Raw genomic sequence first — 20169 nt, forward strand, 5'->3', positions numbered from 1 at the left:
TGTGTAATAAGGAAGCGAATAAAGTGATCTTGTCAGCCCAAATGTTTAGTTTTTTTATACTAGTTATTACTGAACATGGTAATACAGGGACAATAACCAATTTCTGAAAATGCACATTATAAATGTTTCCATAATATGCATTATTTTCAAGTTGATGTCGATTTAGCCATTTTATTGTCGTCTATAGTTTGTATGACCGTATTGTTCGCACTATCAAGCGCACTGTCAATGAATGGTCCATTTTCGATATTTTTCATATATAAAGCGCTCTGGATTATAAAGCTCAGTTTTTTTTAATTAAAGGCTTTTAAGTGTGCCTTACAGTCCGGAAAATACGGCAGTCAAATTTGTATTTTTCAACCACTGGTTCCAATATACTAGTTCCTACCATTTACACAGTTTATTTTTTTGGGGGGGGGGGGTTTTCAAAAAGTTAGTGCAGGTTTAAGTGGTGTTCAGAATCATGCACTAGAGTATTAAGTCAAGCGTCAGCGAGCTGTAGTCTGTCTAACTCGTCACAGTGGCCGGGGTTTGGATCATGTATGTGACATTCAAACTATGCACGGGCAGGCCCAACTTGCCTGGTAAAATTATGGTAAACTAAATAAAAAGCTAACTGATCTATTACTTGCCCTCTACATCTAGAAGGTAGTCTCTCCAAAAGCCCACAGCAATGTTTTCCTGTACTCGTCTGTTACTTCCTGCACTGGAAAAACAGATGACAAACAGGTGATCGAGACCATCTGAGCTAAGGGTCTGTGGTGGGCTGCAGAAGAGAGGACGAAAGGCTTCTGGCTGTTTGACAACCTCCTCCAACAATCCCAATGTCCTCAGGCCTTCCTTGAACCTTGAAGAATTAAAAGTGGATAGATCCAGTAGGTGAGTCAGCTCAAGTCTGAATTGTCACATTATAACATGTAGCATTGAAAAGCAAACTAAAATTGTGTACTGTAAGAACATTTCACATTGTGTTACTGTGTAACCAGGCACTGCATAGTGAAGGGAATCATTATCCCGTATAAATATCTTTCATCGGATAAAAAATTAAATTTACAGCATTTGTACGCTGGTTGCTTTACAATGAATGTTAGTTCCAATGTTAGAGCTCAAATCGACAAACAGCACTTTTAAACATTTTAAAACGATGCTAATTTATACCGTTCGAGTGGACAATGGAGTCGGTTTACGACTTGGAACTGGAGGATGTCCTGCAAAAGCAGGTCTTTGTCCTCCAGACATTTTACAGCTCGTAGGCAGCTTGCATTAGACAGGTAGTCACTGTGACAGGACACAACTGAAAGCAACTCCTCCATGGACTTGGCCTCTGATACCTGGCAAAATCAGATATTTTAGCACGAATAGGTCACGAATAGGTCAGGTAAAAAATAAATTAAATTACCTGTATGATTTTAGCTCGCAAGTCAAAGTCGTGCACATCATCAATGGTGGGTGAGACGTTATTTTTCACAATACAATCAAATACAGTGGGAGAAAAGAATCCCGGTGATGGCCCCCCATGAACCATACTGACTGATATAGCCTTCCCCATGATATAGTACTTGTCTTCTCTGACAGCTGGAGAGTAAAATTGACATGATAACATTACTCCAAAGTAGTCTTACATGTAATAGCCAATTAGCCATGTTATGAAAATTACTTTATTTTATACAAAACTTCCAAGGCAACCATTCTATCTTTTGCCAGTGCTACTGAAATGAAAAAGTTAACTGAAAAAGTTGACAAAAGGGCTCACCAATCGAGTCAAGAGCAAGGTTTTTTTGTCAATCTGGACCTGCCAGCATCGGGGAGCGCTCAATTTCTTCCATCAGTAGACTTAAAAGCTCTCGTCTTGGACCTCCCAAATCTACTCCTTCCTCAACATGTCCAGTTTCATCAGAGAACTTAACAGAAATTCTCTTAAATGGATTGTACGATTTCCGGTTGAATGCTCTAAATGCACCATCTAGTACGTTGTTTCGATTAATGTTGAACCTGCAGCTCAAGTTGTAGTTTATATTTTTCCCAAGTTCCAAAAGAATCTCTTTTGGGGAACAGTCAAAATCTTCTGTGCATCTGCAAACATTTTAATATTGTAAATGCAGTAAAGTCCACCCCCCCCCCAAATGCATTCAAAGTCACATGCCAAAATCTATATTTCATCTAGAAACAACTGACCATAGACTGGAAACGTTACAACAAAATATGTACAACTCACTGAATTTCGATGTTATCTGTTAGCTGCATCTCATCTGGCTCTGACAGCTGCGTCTCATCTGGCTCTGACATATCAGTCTCTGGCATGATGTCAAGGTAATCTATGTAGATTTCCCCTGCAGATCCACACTGTAGGCCCAAAATCACTTTGGACAACCGCCATCAAATCAGGCACTTCAGCAGAAACTCCGTTTTGCTGCTTGTAAATGGTCTTCAGAAAGTGATAAGTTGTAAATACACAAAGATAAAAGATTACATCTATAAGCATTTATGTATGGGCTCTTATTCGAAAATGAAAGACTTGTAGATTACATTGATTTCGGAGCAAAAAACAACACCTTTGTAAATCTTGACTTTCAAAAAGTACATTTTCATTCAAATGTAATCTAATTTAGTTCTATCCACAACAAATGTTAACCAAATCACACTTTCAAATTGGTAAATGAGCTTTGAGGTCTAGCATGCAATGCATTAAACAAGCATTGAATGAAGTTGTAACTGCTGCTTTAATACCAAAAGGTATGTTACACATGCGTCATTGCAAATCCTGTGTTCAAATTTATTTCACAGTAACATAAATGAGGCTGTCCAAAACACAAGTGATAAATACCCACCCCACTACTTTTATTATATTATTCACCTGCACTTCCTCCATGTCCATCCATCGAACATGGAGGTTCAATGGAGAGGTGATGTTGTGGTCCAGAAGAGTCCCAGACACTATGTTGATGATTGTGGTGCCAGACGTAGTTTCTCTGATGTAAAAATACTCTGTGGCTAACAACAAAGTCAAACAAGGCCTGAAATAAAAAATATGTACTTATTTACTACCCGGAAAATATCAGTACAATGACAATCAAGGTTTATGACTGCCGTTTTGACCTGAAATCCTTGCTGTGCTTATAGATTTTAAATATATAAGACTATTGTTTAAACCAAAAAAATACAATTGCTCTATATGTAAAATGTGGGAAACATAGTACCATATTTATAGTCTAGTCAGTAGCAGGTAACGCAGTCTCATTTACACACCAGTGGAGGGCGAGTAGTAAAATGTTAAGGTTTTTAGTTTCCAGAGTTATGAGGCCTGCTTGCAGGCACCAGTAGATGGTCAATTTAGACAAGGACAAACCACGTATATGTAGGGATGAGGAAATTGATATGATATTACATAATGTCATCATGTGTTCAGAGGTTTAATTAGGTAACCTCATACAGTGCGGAATGCTAAGCACTCAATTGGATGATTTTGCCTTCTGTCAAAACAGCCTTTTCTTTTAAAGGCCGTTTTCATATTGGAGATGCAAAACCTTACAGATCGACATGCTTCAGATAGGTCATAGTTTTTGTTTGGAAAATCCCAAATTTGACAAATCCAGAAGAATCACAAAAAAAATATAGCAAATGAAGCATTTATACATCTGTACATTCAACAATGTTTACCTGCATAGTATCAGATCTATGGAACCGTCTGATCTTCATTGTGCCATCTTGAAAACTGACTTTCAGAGGTATGCCACCAGCAGGTTCCTCAGTTGTCCTCATCAGTCTCTCATCTATTGTCTGACAGTGAGTATGTAACAGGTTGAAAATGTGCCTTCTACTGAATAGATGCTTACGGAGATATAGTACCTTCAAACGCCTCTCCTCGTAGTCGCAGACAGCTCGTCTGCTCTGATCCTGTCATCAAATAAAAACCATCAGCTTCAGAAATTTGAATCGCCATGAAAGTTTGCACAGACAAGGAATTGATGTTGGCAGGAAGGTGCATACATATAGGAATACATAAGTGGGGTTAAGTTTAAACAAATCTAAGGTACAAAGCCAACCTAAAACCAACTACTAAGGGGAAAGCTATGGAAAATAAATTATAATGTATATAGTTAATACACGATATAAAAGGTTGTGGGGACTGGAGGTGCAGCTGTTGGTTTACAAGGAGAAGAGCAGAGGGGAAAGGCAAATACCTACAGTTAAAAGTAAAAAAAAAACATACCTTTTCTTGGTCAGCTCTCAATGACAGACTGTATTCAATGTCTTGTTGCTGCCGTACAGTCCTCCACTCCTGTTAAGACAATTATTAAAACCAGGAAGCAAATGCTACAACACTTTTTTATAACACAATTGTTTAAATGACAATAGTTAACAATTAATTGAAATTGCTTGGGTTTTAATTCAAGTTGTACATTACTACAACAAACCAGAGTCAAGGATAGAGACAACAATGAGTCATAGAAAAAAAAAAGAAAACCTTGACACAGCAGATAAATGTATTTGGATAGGTCCTCCAACCCCTCTATGTAAAGTTAGGAAAGAACAAGTTACCTCTACATCATGTGGTGTTCCAGGTATAGGCAGTACAACCAGTCCTGGACTTTGAGCTCTCTCAAGTTTTTCTACAGTCTCAGTGCTGGTCGGATGTAGACTGATGATGACTGGACGAGTCAGAGGTGTACCCCTGCAATTCAGAAAAGCAAAGAGGACATGTGGTTACGCATTTGCTCTGATCCTCCAACCTCCCTTGTGTTCATATAATATATATATATATATATATATAAACACATATATATATATATGTGTTTTTTTGCAAGTTGAACTGTTTCCTGTCTGACGACCTACCGCGCTGCACCTGAGCTGCTCCAAACTTTTCCCAAACTTTTTTGTCTTGTTTATTGCTATATTTTATATATTACTTCATTTATTCATTTATTGTGTCGTTACCGATGTAATCTATACATCTACTGTCTCAATTATAGGTTTACTCGGCACGGCTTTTTTCCTTGGAGCTCGACGCTACTGTTCCTGTTGAACTAGCCAATTCAACGTTCTGACGAATTATCTTGGCTGGCATAAACTATTAACGTAAGTTAATTATAATGTCTCACACCCACTCACATTGTCCTACATGTGTCATTTTGTTCGAAAAGTTGACTCTATTAGAGAGTCGCGTTCAGTCGCTTGAGGAAGAACGTATGCTAGTAACTTTAGATGCGACTGGCGCAACATCACAGACAGGGAGTCCTAGCGTGAGTGAGGACTCAAGTTTAGCCCCACCGGTTTCACCTTTGCAGCATGGTGGGAGTGGGACTCCGCAGACGTTAGTGATCGGTGACTCCATCACTCGTAACATTAGATTGGAGGGACCAGCGACAGTTTACTGTGTACCTGGGGCCAGAGCTACCGACATAGAAGCTAATCTTAGGGTGCTGGCTAGCACTAGGGCTAAGGCAAATGCCCAAGCTAAGGCACATGGCGCACGCACTGATGATAGGTATGAGAATATTGTCATTCATGTCGGCACCAATGATGTTAGGCTGAGGCAGTCAGAGGTCACGAAGGTTAATATTGCTCGGGCATGTGACCTTGCTCAAAAGATGAGTCGGCATCGAGTAATAGTCTCTGGCCCACTACCTGCTAGGGGGACTGACGAGATCTACAGCAGGCTTGTCTCTCTCAACCGCTGGTTGGCTCGCTTTTGCTCAGAACAGGGTTTAGGATTTGTAGACAATTGGTCTCGTTTCTGGGCCAAACCTGGCTTGTTGAAAAGTGACGGGCTCCATCCTAGCTGGAGAGGTGCTTTTCTTTTGTCTAGGAATATTGAAGCTATTCTAAAGCAGACCTGACACTCACTAGAACAAGCCGGGCTACAGTCTCTTAGAGAGTCTGATAGGTATGTTGATAGGCATGCTGTGAGCTGTTGGGGCCCCGATAGCTCAGCTTGTAGTGTAGCCAGGGTGGTTGCTGATGTTGTTTTTCCCATTGAGACGGTGTCGGCCCCCCGCCCTTTTTCCAAATTCCGGCCCTCAATTATTAGGAATTATACCAATTTAATATATATTCAGCCTTGCTCACCCGTTGCTCTTCCAACTCAGTTTCCTGATAACAGTGCCACCTTTTCAGAAGTATTATCTACGTCTAAAGCTGCCAAAAACCCATACTGGAATGTTGGGCTCCTAAACATCAGATCTCTATCCACAAAGGCCGTTTTGATTAATGATCTGATGTCTGACTGCAGCCTGGACCTGATTGGTTTCACCGAAACCTGGCTAAAACCTGATGAATATTTCCCCCTGAATGAAGCTTCGCCTCCTGATTTTGCGTATTCACACATCCCTCGTGTTTCAAAGAAAGGTGGTGGTGTTGCTATGTTATATAAAGCTAGCTTCAACCTCAGCCTAAAATCTGTCAATACCTTTAAATCATTTGAGATAATTTGTATGAAACCACCAACTACTTTAAAAAGGACTAATTCTACTACTGTTGCCCCCCCTCCTTCGTTTTGTATAGTTACTCTATACCGGCCCCCTGGCCCATACTCCCTCTTCCTTGAGGAATTTGCTGATTTTAGTGCTGATCTTGTGACATACACTGACAATATCTTAATTATGGGTGATTTTAACATTCATGTCGATGACCCAAAAGATCCTCTAAGTAAGGCCTTTACTGCTCTTATGGATTCCACAGGTCTCACTCAGGTGGTTTCTAAACCTACCCATCTTCACTCGCATACATTGGATTTAGTTCTCACGCGGGGAATCAAGATTAGTGATGTCATTGTTCATACCCACAATCCTATATTATCAGACCACTGCCTGGTAACCTTTAAAATGGATCTCTGCCAGAGCCTTGGAGGCACCCAGAATATTTCTATTAGCCGCTGCTTAACCCCAAATACAGCTCTGGAACTGGCTAGTATTCTACCCGCTGCACTAGAAGCACTTGATGTCCCGAATAAATCATTAAATGCTAAAACAAGGGATCTGAATTTGGTTCTTCAGCAATCCCTAGATTCTGTTGCTCCACTCAAACCAAGGAAAAGAATAGACAAGAAACTGGCTCCATGGTATTCAGAGGAAACCCGCACTCTCAAGAGGTCCACTAGAAAATTAGAGCGTAAGTGGCGTACCACTAAATTGGAGGTTTTCCGCCTGGCCTGGAAGGACAGCCAAATAGAGTACAAGCAAGTCCTCATCAGGTCCAGATCAGAATATTTCTCTAAGTTGATTAGTAAGAACAAACACAACACTAAGTTCCTATTTGATACTGTTGCAAAACTCACTAAGAAAAGTACACTCTGTGTTAGTTCAGATCTCTCTCCCAATGATTTCTTAGATTTCTTTGACCAAAAAATCTATGCAATAAGGGACAAACTACAGACTAGTCCTGGAGGAGTGGCCATCAACACTGATTTTCCCTCTGTACCCAGCATTCTGCATGTTGAGACTCTCACTCACTTTAACCCTATTTCTATGGAAGCATTCATCAAGCTGATAGATTCCTCGAAACCCACTAGCTGCCTTCTCGATCCCCTCCCTGCCAAACTTTGTAGGGAACTTCTCCATATTATTGGACCGCCCATGCTTAGTATTATTAATGAATCTCTTGTAACTGGACAAGTCCCTGACGATTTCAAACAAGCTATTATCAAGCCCCTTCTTAAAAAACCAAACCTGGATCCAGGTTGTCTTAGCAATTACAGGCCCATTTCAAATTTGCCATCTCTCTCCAAAATTTTGGAAAAAGCTGTGGCAAAACAGCTCACTGAGCACCTCTCCTCAAATCAGCTCTATGAACCTCTCCAGTCTGGATTTCGTCTTCACCACAGCACTGAAACTGCATTAGCCAAGGTAGTCAATGATCTATTATTAGCCTCTGACGCGGGCTTTAGCTCTGTCCTTGTTCTTCTAGACCTAAGTGCAGCTTTTGACACTGTAGATCATGAGATTCTCCTGGAACGTATGGAGAACTATGTTGGGATTTCTGGTACTTCACTTCAGTGGTTCAGATCGTATCTATCTGATAGATCACAATATGTCCACTATGATGGTTGCTCATCCAGGAGCTCCATTGTAAAATACGGAGTACCACAGGGTTCAGTTTTAGGCCCTCTGTTATTTTCACTCTATATGTTGCCTTTAGGAAACATAATTAGAAGTTTTGGGGTAGATTTTCACTGCTATGCAGATGATACTCAGCTATACATGTCTATAAAGCCGGGAGAATTTCCACATGCTATGGAAACCTGTGTTTCCGGGTTGAAAACTTGGATGACTGCAAATTTCCTTCTTCTTAATTCGGATAAAACCGAGGTTCAAATTTTTGGTCCGAAAAAACACCGAAATAATTTATCCCATCTAACCTTAGACTTAGACGGCGTCAAAGTATCTCAAAGCCAGCTGGTAAAAAATCTGGGAGTCACAATGGACCCAGACCTTTCATTTGAGTACCATATTAAGCAAATCACCAGAACAGCATTTTTCCATCTACGTAATATTGCCAAAATACGAAAATTCCTCTCAAAGGATGATGCTGAAAAACTAAAACATGCTTTTGTTACGTCCCGATTGGACTACTGCAATGTGTTGTTCTCTGGCCTCCCAATTACCTACCTAAAAAACTTACAGCGGGTGCAAAATGCTGCTGCTAGACTATTGACTAAAACTAGAAAGTTTGATCATATAACATCGACTCTTATCTCTTTACACTGGCTCCCTATCCAAGCCAGAGCTGATTTCAAAGTTCTACTACTAACTTACAAATCTCTGCATGGATTGGCACCACTGTACCTCTCCGGTCTCCTTGCACCCTATTGCCCCGCAAGGTCTCTAAGATCTCAAAATGCCGGCTATCTGGTAATACCCAAAGTTAAGAAAAAAACTGCTGGAGGTAGGGCGTTCTCATATAGAGCACCTCTTCTTTGGAACAAATTACCCATCTCAATTAAGGAAGCTGATACTGTCTCGACATTTAAAACTAGATTAAAAACGTTCTTGTTTAGTCAATTCTATGATTGTTAAAGGGAAGTATGTGTGTACTTTCTATGTAAACCTGGGATGTGTGCTTGCCTATGTGTGTATCACATGTAACTTTTAAATTTTAATTATAGCTTATGTTCACATTGCCCAGCTAGATGTTACAAATAAAGTAAACCTGTTACTGTATATTGTTAGTATTATTATTATTATAGTTCCGTTGCTGTATATTGTTACTGTTATAGTTTTTATTACTAGTTGGAGACAACGGGGGACTGGCTGTTTTCATCCTTATTCGTATAAGTATAACCTACTTTAGAGTTCTTTCCCCTGGAACAGATTTCATGTTCCAACTGAGGGGGGCTGTCGTTGTTTTGGTGTGTGGGGCTGCATCAAATACCCTTTTTGCTCTGTTAAATTGCTGCACTAGTCCACACTTGACCGGTGGGGATCTCATTCTATTTTGACTGTAACTGTTAGCTGCTCCTGGCATTCTCTAATCCCTGCTCTCCTCTCTGTCCCCCCCCCACACATTCCCTGTGGTGTGGGGGGTTTGAGCTGTCAGGACCTGCTTGGTCGTCGGTCTGCCAACGCTGAACCAGGTCGTCACCCGGAATCCAGTCTCCATGACGGCCAACAGCGAGTTTCCCGGTCCCATCCAACGTCTATAAAGCCGAACAATGGATTTTGGTGTTTCAAAACCCATTGACACTGTATGACTATGTTTAGCTTGTGTTCTGCTCCTCTCTCTTACCAACCGTCTCTGGAGGAGGGGATCCCTCTCTGAATTGCTCCTCCCAAGGTTTCTTCCATTTTTTCTCCCGGTGGGAGTTTTTCTGGGAGTTTTTCCTTGTCTTCCTTGAGGGTTTAGGTTGGTTGAGGGGCAGTTCTATGGGCGCATGTGAAGCCCTCTGTGACATGCTTGCGTGTAAAAAGGGCTATACAAATAAATTTGATTTGATTTGATTTGATATAAATAGTCACTGATGAAATCCAGTCCAATAGTGAAGAATTAAGACAGCGAGTTACCTACCTCTACATCATTAGTTATCGCAGGTACAGTGAGGACTTCTGCTCTTGGACTTTGAGGCCTCTCAAGTGCTGGGTTGCCTTGTGCTTCATGTATGGTGTCAGGTGGTATGGGTAGATCCTGTGTCTGAAGAGACAAATCAGAATATTTTATTAATTATGCACTTGGACGCAAATACAGTGAATAGAAACTGCACTGTACCTGCCCCACTTCAGCACAGGGGACAATGTAGAATCTGCTCTTTCCCATCACTTTCTTTAAGGCTCTCACAGAGTTGGCTTGGACCTTTTTGATTTTTTTGCCCTTGTCTACCTTTGCCAGCTCAAACTCCACCAGGTTCAAGCTAATCATTGGGAATCTCTGACAAACAAAGTGGTTCAATTCTGCCAGACTCCAATTCAGCTCAATGGTGGACAGTTGTCCATCCACTGACTCCTGCACTGGTACTCCTAAAAGAATATTGAAAACAAATGAATGAAAGACAATTCTCTAAAACTGACAAACCATCCACTACATTGACTATGCCTGTGTTGGCTTGCAATACTAGTTTGATTATATACATTATCTTTTTTTAAGGATTGACAAACTGCAAATGCATTATCCATTTGATCATTTTGAATTACAAAAGTTTCTATTCTATTGTATTACCAATGTCATACAAGTTAATATACATTTTTGTCAAACACATTTCATTGCTTCTACCTAATAACAGTGCATGATGTACCTTATCCATTATTTGTTAGAGCCTGACGTGCAGAAGTTGATGGCAGAGACTGGATATCTGGTCTTGGGAGCAGAAAGAGGCCCACCTGCCAAGTCGAACGTCCCCTTCTGGAGGACGTGCCTAAATCAAAGTTTCAGGAAGATCGAGATTTATTTTATGAATGAATAATTTCAATACTTGTCAGGCAATTTGCAAAGCAAACTTCCAGCTGTGGTATTATAGCAATCTAATTTAGAGCCAGCATGTCAAATGAGTTTTAAATATCTAGGTTCACTCGTATGCAGTTTAGCCAGCGGGACCAACTTTTAATAGCCTGGCTGCCAGCCCAACTTCTCCCCGCCCAAAAGAAATTTGTTCGGGAAATTGGGTCTGGAGGGTCTCGTATTGGGGACCAACTACAGAAAACCAGAATCTGGGCGAACCAATGAAATTGCCAGGGCGGGCTTTATACGATGATGGACAGATGATCAACAGTAACGTAATCACCCACGTCACAAAAGAGCGCTTAAGTTGAATTTGTTTTGAACAAACATGGCTACCGCTGGAGATCTGGGATGTTGTGATTCTGCCATCGAGTCTGTTTTAGAAGACATCGACAGCGCATTAATTTTGAAAGAGGAACAGAGAGACGCAATCAAGGCATTTGTCGATGGAAAATATGTTTTTGCCGTCCTTCCTACGGGATTCGGTAAAAGTTTAATTTATCAGCTGGCCCCGATGGAGTTGTAATCCTAAACGGAGAACTTCGTATATGCATTGCCCTTTATTGTGTCGCTCAAAAAGGTTGACCGTGTGAACAAGTACTCTCCCTACCCTTAAATTAATTTTACAACACCGGCAAAAATCGTTTGTATTCATTCTTCAAGCATACTTCAAGTCTGCTTGTAGTTTAGTTCTGTTGACAACAACTATGCGGTGCTTAACATACGTCACATACTCTGTTGCTCTGATTGGTTGTAGATCTATCCAATTGAGCGAAGAGGCATTTGTTTTCCAGGCTCGTTTGAAACACGCCCTGTAGTCAAAGCCCAACGGAGAGTTCTCAGACTCATATTCTGACTAGAATTATGAGTATGACAACGTCAGGCTAAACTTTTAAGGGGTGGGAAAATAAATGCATATACGAGAGAACAATGGTTGTAGGCCTACTCGCCGAAGCCTTGAGCACACCCAATTATGTTATTGTATTAGGCTACAGTGTCAGTTTGGAAACTTTTTGGTCGGTGGTGTGCTGCAAGATTTTTCCAATGTAAAAAAATGTGCGGCTAATACAAGTTTGTAATCGCTGAGCTAACGTATGTCATGGATGAACACCATGTGCACCCCCAACCGATAGGTTTTCAAGCTGCACTGCACAATTTCTTAAGCTAAATAACGTGTCAGAATCGATAACTAGTTATATTTGTGCATTTAGGTAGAAATATTGTACAACGAAAGTAAAAAAAATAATGATCTCTGTAATTATCGTTAGCCATAATTAGCCAAATTACATAGTTGCCTGTGCCACCACTGAATGAACTGGATAGAGCTAGCTAGCTACTAACCTTGAACTCGATTTCCACGTCTTCTGAAAAGATTTCTGGTCAATGTCAAAATGTTGGTGCCAGAAGTCCCTGCCGATGGAGCCACCGTCAACTCGTGCCTAGCACGTTGCAGAGCATTAAACACTTGGTCAAACACTGCTGCAGCTGCAACTGGTTGCTCATTAGTGTCTTGGTTAGTGTTCGTCGATGAACGTGTCTCCGATCAGCCTGTGCTGGTGAATAGTTAGGCTCCAGAAAGGCGCGGGAATTGAGCTAGGAGATTTCATTGGCTGAATACAAAAAATACAAAAAATGGTGCGATCTTCTGTGAGGTGTGGTCTTCAGCAGCTAATTTGCATGTTAAATAGATATCTTGTTGGCAATAGTTACTAGTAACTAAAGAATAGTTACTAGTATCTAATGAATAGTTACTAGTAAAACGGGAATAGATACTAGTAACTATTCTTTAGTTACTAGTAACTATTCCGACAAGAAATATCCCGAAACCAATAAGTACTAGTAACTATTGCCAACAAGATATCTAGTTAACATGCAAATTATGTCATGAAGATATCTAGTTAACATGCAAATTAGCTTCTGAAGATATCTAGTTAACATGCAAATTAGCTTTACAAGATATCTAGTTAACATGCAAATTAGTTATTGAAGATATGTAGTTAAGATGCAAATTAGCTTTACAAGATATCTAGTTAATATGCAAATAAGCTTTACAAGATAACTAGTTAACATGCATATTCGTTTTTGAAGACATCTAGTTAACATGCAAATTAGCTGCTGAAGACTACCCCTCACAGAGGACAGCACTACAGAGAAAATATCGACGCAAACCGATTTCAGAAATGGCACATACGTGTTATTGACGTGAATTTAAGAAGACTCGAAGGCATTTTATCGATGGATAGGACTTGTTGCTAGTCTTTCAGAACTCCGAGCTCTCGTCACCACGCACTCGATGTCAAGAGAGCACAGCGAAGACGCCTTCTCAGACCCTCGTATGCCATCAGGTAACTTTTGGATTTCGCTTTTAGAATAACATTACTCGTACAATGGTAATATGGTGGTTAGCCAAATATACCTTGTATTAGAGATCCCCGTAGGTTATATTACTTAAACTAGCTTGCTAGCTGGCGAGCGCTAATGTTATCTATCTAGAAGTTTATACTTATCCAAATGTCTAGCCACTGGCTGCGTGACCAAAGACAGGCTAGGGGAACTCATATTAATGTTAAATAACCTCGTAATGTGAAATTTTTATGCCTTGAGACCTTAACAAAACAATCACCATGGCAATTACTACACAATGGAACTTGCATTTACCTTAGCTTAGTTCTAACAATAAGGGCCAATATATGGTTATGGTGTTGCATGACAAGTTATTGGCTATCCAATCAGAATATGCAAAATGTGTGTCATTAAACAGTTTGTGATGGTGCCCTTACATGTGTTGCAGCTGGCTAGGGCACACTCTTTTACATTTGTGTCCTGTCGCTCCCCACTGTCCTATCTGAGGCAAAGGCTACTATTTGACTGTAGTTCCAAATTTGTGTCCTGTTTTTCATTACTGCAGTTACATGGATGACCTCCGCGAAGCAGGACGACTGACATTATCCACCTCTGCTGCTCACCAGGTTGTGCTCTGCTATTTGAAAATGGCGTGGGCACAGATTTGGACGTGGAAGCTGGGCAGTGCTCTTTGCCGACACAGTCAACCAACACACCGTACAAAGTAAACTTGTTACACTTCACCTGTGAGGAGTGAAGTGTGTAGAGGGTGGCGGGACTTCCGCTTCTTGGGGGTCCAGATACAGGACAGCCCATCCTGGTGTGTGAACCCCTCTGAGCTGCTGAAAAAGGCCCAGCAGAGACTGTACTTCCTGAGAACTATCAGCAGGAATAACATCACACAAAGACTGCTGGGGTCCTTCTACCGAGCCTCCATTGAAAGCATCCTCACATACTCCATATGCATTTGGTATACCAGCTGTACAGTGGCTCAGAGGGTCATAAACAGCATTGTTGGCTGCCCTCTCCCCGCACTGGAAGACCTACACAGATCCTGTTGTCTCAAAAATGCCCAGAACATCATAAAAGACACTTCACACTCCTGGGCACTCCCTGTTTGAAATGTTGCCTTCAGGCAGATGATACAGATCAATCAAGGCAAGGACAAACAGACTAAAACAGTGTCTATCCAACTGCAATAACCACTGTTGCTGCTGGCAAAACATGATGTGCACAATGTTATGTATTATGTAATGACTGGGTGTGGTTGTTTACGGTACAGTCTTAGGTATATTTATTTGAGTAATTTTAGCACTTAAGTAATTTTATCCTTTTTACTGATTTTTAAGTCAATGAATGATCCACTGACTGGAAGCACTTTAATTTTTTTGTACCTGTGACAATGACAATAAAGATCTATTCTATTCATTTGTATAGTATGCAATTGTGTTGGGGACACAGCCTGGCCCAAGGAAAATGCTGTAGACTGTAGTTACATGGAGATTTTTATTAATGGACCCAGTAGTGTTTGTTAGGGGACAATTTATACATGAGATGATCAATAAAATACCATACTTGAAATCCCCAGAACAATATAATGATCAATTCTCGCAACTGGCTGAGCCTAAAACATCAGAACAATGGTTCAAGTTCAAGTCTTTTATTTGTCAGGTACACAGAACAACACAAGGTTAGACTAGGCACTGAAATTCTTAAGGAAAGACAACGCAAGCACCTGGCATAACATAACATATAAGTACACAGAACAAATGTACATCTATGCTGAGCTTAGATAAGTGAACTTCCTAAATATACAGATAGCAATAAATAACGACTATACTAACCCTAACACTAAAACTTCCTAAATTACAGATAACAATAAATAGTACGCTATACTAACCCTAATACACAAAAAAAAAAAAAAAAACTGTTACAACCCTATAACCTAATCTAACCTAAGTGGAGTACAGTGCAGTAGTGCAAATTTGCAGATCAGTGACTATGTCAATGACCAAACGGGCCTGGTGGCGAGGTACAGTAGTGCAATGTTACTGAAAGAGCAACCAGTAGCTGAAAGTGACAGTGTATAAGTGACTAGTGTGCAGTAAAATGTCCATATCAGTGTCCATTTAGAAGCCTGATGACCCTTGGGTAGAAACTGTTGTCCAGTCTGCGTGTGCGCGACCGGATGCTGCGGTAACGCCTGCCAGAAGGCAACAGGGTAAAGAGACTGAAGGATGGGTGGGAACAGTCTCTTAGAATCCTGCTGGCTTTCCTTAGGCAACGTGTGTGGTAAGTGTCCTGTAGGGCTGGGAGCTTCCTGCCAATGATGAACTCAGCAGAACAGACCACACTTCGTAGGGCCTTGCGGTCCCGGTCTGTGCAGCTCCCATACCACACTGTGATACAACCAGTCAGAATGCTCTCTATAGTGCATCTGTAAAAGTTAGTAAGGATGACTGAGTCCATACCAAACTTCTTCAGTCTCCTCAGGAAGAAGAGGCGCTTACGGGCCGCTTTGACCACCTTGTCCGTGTGAACAGACCAGGTGAGGTCATTGCTGATGTTTACCCCGAGGAACTTGAAGCAGCTGACCTTCTCCACTATCGATCCATTGATGAATAGGGGTGCATGCTCCTCCTCCTGCCGCCTCCGATAGTCCACAATCATCTCCTTGGTCTTGCTGATGTTAAGAGAGAGGTTGTTGTCCTGACACCATGATGTCAGGGTGTCAACCTCCTCTCTGTAGGCTGACTCGTCACTGTCAGAGATGAGGCCCACGATGGTTGTGTCGTCAGCAAACTTAACGAGGAGGTTGGAGCTGTGCGTGGCCGCACAGTCGTGGGTGAACAAGGAGAACAGGAGAGGGCTGAGCACACAGCCCTGGGGGGTGCCTGTGTTGGTGATCAGTACAGATGAGGTGCGGTCACCGATTCTCACCACCTGTGGCCTCCCCGTCAGGAAGTGGAAGATCCACTTGCAGAGGGAGGTGCTTTGTCCCAGGTCCACAAGCTTGGAGACCAGTCTGGAGGGGATGATGGTGTTGAATGCAGAGCTGTAGTCAATGAACAGCATCCTCACATATGTATTCCCCTTGTCCAGGTGGGAGAGAGCGGTGTGCATAGTCAGAGCGATGGCATCGTCTGTAGACCTATTGGACCGGTATGCAAACTGCATAGGGTCCAGTGTGGAGGGCAGCGAGGAGCAGATGAATGATTTGACTAGCCGCTCGAAGCACTTCATGATGACAGAGGTCAGTGCTATTGGGCGATAGTCGTTCAGACATGTGACCTTGGTGTTCTTGGGCACAGGGATGATGGTGGTCCTCTTGAAGCAGGTGGGGAGTACAGACAGGTTAAGGGAGAGGTTGAAGATGTCACTGAAGACCCCTGCCAGCTGGTCAGCGCAGCCCCTTAGGGCCCTACCTGATATGCCGTCTGGGCCAGGTGCCTTGCGAGGGTTGATCTTCTTAAAGCATAGCCTCACCTCGGCTACAGTTAGTGTAGGCACACCACTGGCTTGGCCTTCAGGTAGCTCCACTGCAGGGGGGTCACTGTCCCTCTCAAAGCGAGCGTAGGAGTTCAGCTCGTCTGGCAGTAGGACAGAGGACTGGGTCTCATTGTAGCCTCTCCCTTTGTAGTCTGTAATGGCTTTAAGTCCACTCCACATGCGCCTGGGGTCAGAGCCATGGTAGCTGGACTCCACCTTGGTCCTGTAAGCCCTTTTCGCTGCTTTGATGGCCTTCAGAAGGTCGTATCTGGCCTTCCTGTACTCATCAGGGTCCCCAGAATTAAAGGCGACAGTACGGGCTCTCAGCTTGGCCCTGACCGCGGCATCAACCCAGGGCTTCTGATTTGGGAAAGACCGGACAACCTTCTTGGGGACAACGTCATCAATGCAGTGCTGGATGTAGCTGGAGACAATGGCCATTTGGTCTCATAGACACAAGTCCCTAGTATTCCACACCTACACTGGTACAACATGATACTAGTGTGTCCATTTCTGTCAGGCAGACAGTCTGAGAGGTCAACCAGCCCAACACATATTTCCTACATTATCCTACACTAACTGCAGCTGAGGTGAGGCAGCGCAGATCAACCCTCGCAAGGCTCCTGGCCCAGACGGTGTATCAGGTAGGGCCCTTGGGCTGTGCTGACCAGCTAGCAGGGGTCTTCAGTGACGTCTTCCACCTCTCCCTCAGCCTGTCTGTACCCCCCACCTGCTTCAAGATGACCATCATTATCCCTGTGCCCAAGAACACCAAGGTCACATGTATGAACCACTATTGCCCGATAGCACTGACCTCTGTCATCATGAAGTGCTTCGAGCGGCTAGTCAAATAATTCCTCTGCTCCTCGCTGCCCCCCACCCTGGACCCAATGCCGTTTGCATACCGGTCCAACAGGTCTACAGACGATGCCATCGCTCTGACAATGCACACCGCTCTCTCCCACCTGGACAAAGGGAATACGTATGTGAGGATGCTGTTCATTGACTACAGCTAAGCATTCAACACCATTATCCCCTCCAGACTTGTCTCCAAGTTTGTGGACCTGGGACTAAGCACCTCCCTCTACAAGTGGATCTTCAACTTCTTGACGGGGAAGCCACAGGTGGTGAGAATCGGTGAACGCACCTCATCCACACTGATCACCAACACAGGCACCCCCCAGGGCTGTGTGCTTAACCTTGTTCACTCACGATTGTGCGGCAACGCACAGCCCCAACCTCCTTGTTAAGTTTGCTGACGACACAACCATCGTGGGCCTCATCTCTGACAGTGTCAGCCTACAGAGAGGAGGTTGATGACCTGAAATCATGGTGTCAGGACAATAACCTCTCTCTCAACGTCAGCAACTATAGGAGGCGGCAGGAAGAAGAGCATGCACCCCTACACATCAACGGATCCGAAGTGGAGAAGGTCAGCTGCTTCAAGTTCCTCGGGGTGAACATCAGTGATCTGTAGATTTTCTATACATATGTGAGGTTGTTTCTTGCTGTGGTCAAGAGGTCACGCAGTGGGCCTTTGACAATACCCATATAGATTAGGGAATGTGCTCTGTTTAATCTTTGAGAAAAGTACAAACAATGAGTTATGACGCATCACTTGTGTGCTATTTCTCCTGTGCATTAAGTTGTGAAATGTGTACTGTTTAAGGGCATGTTTTGGTGGTTACTATATCTGTATGGGCCAGCTCATGTATATAATGGACCTCTGAGAGACTTGTTTCTCTCTCATGCTATCCCTCTGTCATGGACTGATGGCATGATCCGACGTTGTTACTAATAAAACCGAGTCAACCTTTTTCTAATTGTCGTGCCTCCTTCCGGCTTGCTTGGAGACAGAGATCTCATCCTTACAATCAGCAATGATCTCACCTGGTCTGTTCACACTGACAAGGTGGTCAAAGCGGCCCGTAAACGCCTCTTCTTCCTGTGGAGACTGAAGAAGTTCAGCATGGACTCAGTCATCCTCACTAACTTCTACAGATGCACTGTAGAGAGCATACTGACTGGTTGCATCAGTGTGGTACGGGAGCTGCACAGACATCATCATCGGCAACACAATTCATGATGAATTCTCTTAGCCTTCATATATAGCATCAAGAAATAGCTATTCAATTAAAATGTACTCAAAACAGAAAATGTCATTGATAATCATCCAGCTTGTTGTAATGCTGATACTTCTGGCTTGTAAATTTTGCCATTGAACCACAACTTCCACCAGTTATTCTTGGACAAAATACATATGAGATATATTAATTATACAGGGATGAAACCACACTGGTCCCATGGGAAAATACAAATAATCATTAAGATATATTGTCTTCTTTCTCTGGTGTCTCCTCCGCACGGACAGACCCCGCGTCAGACGTCATGCAATTGTAGGAAATATGTGTTGGACTGTTTGACCTCTTAGACTGTCTGCCTGAGAGAAGTGGACACACTAGCATCATGTTGTACCAGTGTAGGTGTGGAATACAAGGACCTGTGTTTATGAGACCAAATGGCCGTTGTTCTGATATTTTAGGCTCAGCCAGTTGCAAGAATAGATAATTATATCGTTCTGGGGATTTCTCAAGTATGGTAGTTTTATTAATCATCTAATGTATAAATTGTCCCCTAACAAACACTACTGGGTCCATTAAGAAAAATCTCCATGTAACTACAGTATACACCATTTTCCTTGGGCCAGGCTGTGCCCCCAACACAATCTCATACTATACAAATGAAGAGAATAGATCTTTATTGTCATTGTCACAGGTACAACGAAATTAAAGTGCTTCCGGTCAGTGCATCATTCATTGACTCAATATCAATAAAAAGGATAAAATTGCTAAAGTGCTAAAATTACTCAAACAAATAAGAATAAATATACCTAAGACAGTACTGTGAACAACCACACACAGTCATTACATAATACAAAACATGACATTGTGCACATTGTTTTGGCAGCATTAACAGTGGTGATTGCAGTTCGATAGAAACTGTGTTTTAGTCTGTTTGTCCTTGCCTTGATTGATCTGTATGGTCTACCTGAAGGCAACATTTCAAACAGGGAGTGCCCAGAGGTGTGTCTTTTATGATGTGTCTTTTAAAATGAAATTAAAATATTCAGATAGTCCATGGATAACCAAGGGATTACAAAATGCCTGCAAAAAGAAAAATACACTATATAAAGAGTTTATAAAGCTTAGAACCAAAGATGCTGAACATAAATATAAGAAATATAAAAATAAACTAACTAACATTATGAGAATTAGTAAGAAAGAATATTATAGAAAATTAATAGATAATAATAAAAACAATATTAAAGGTCTATGGAAGATACTGAATAATGTTATTGGAAATGGTTCTAGACAAGTTAATTATCCGCATGAGTTTATTGAAAATGATATGACT

This window comes from Hypomesus transpacificus, unplaced genomic scaffold (assembly GCF_021917145.1).
Source record: "Hypomesus transpacificus isolate Combined female unplaced genomic scaffold, fHypTra1 scaffold_48, whole genome shotgun sequence".
NCBI classification, from domain to species: domain Eukaryota; kingdom Metazoa; phylum Chordata; class Actinopteri; order Osmeriformes; family Osmeridae; genus Hypomesus; species Hypomesus transpacificus.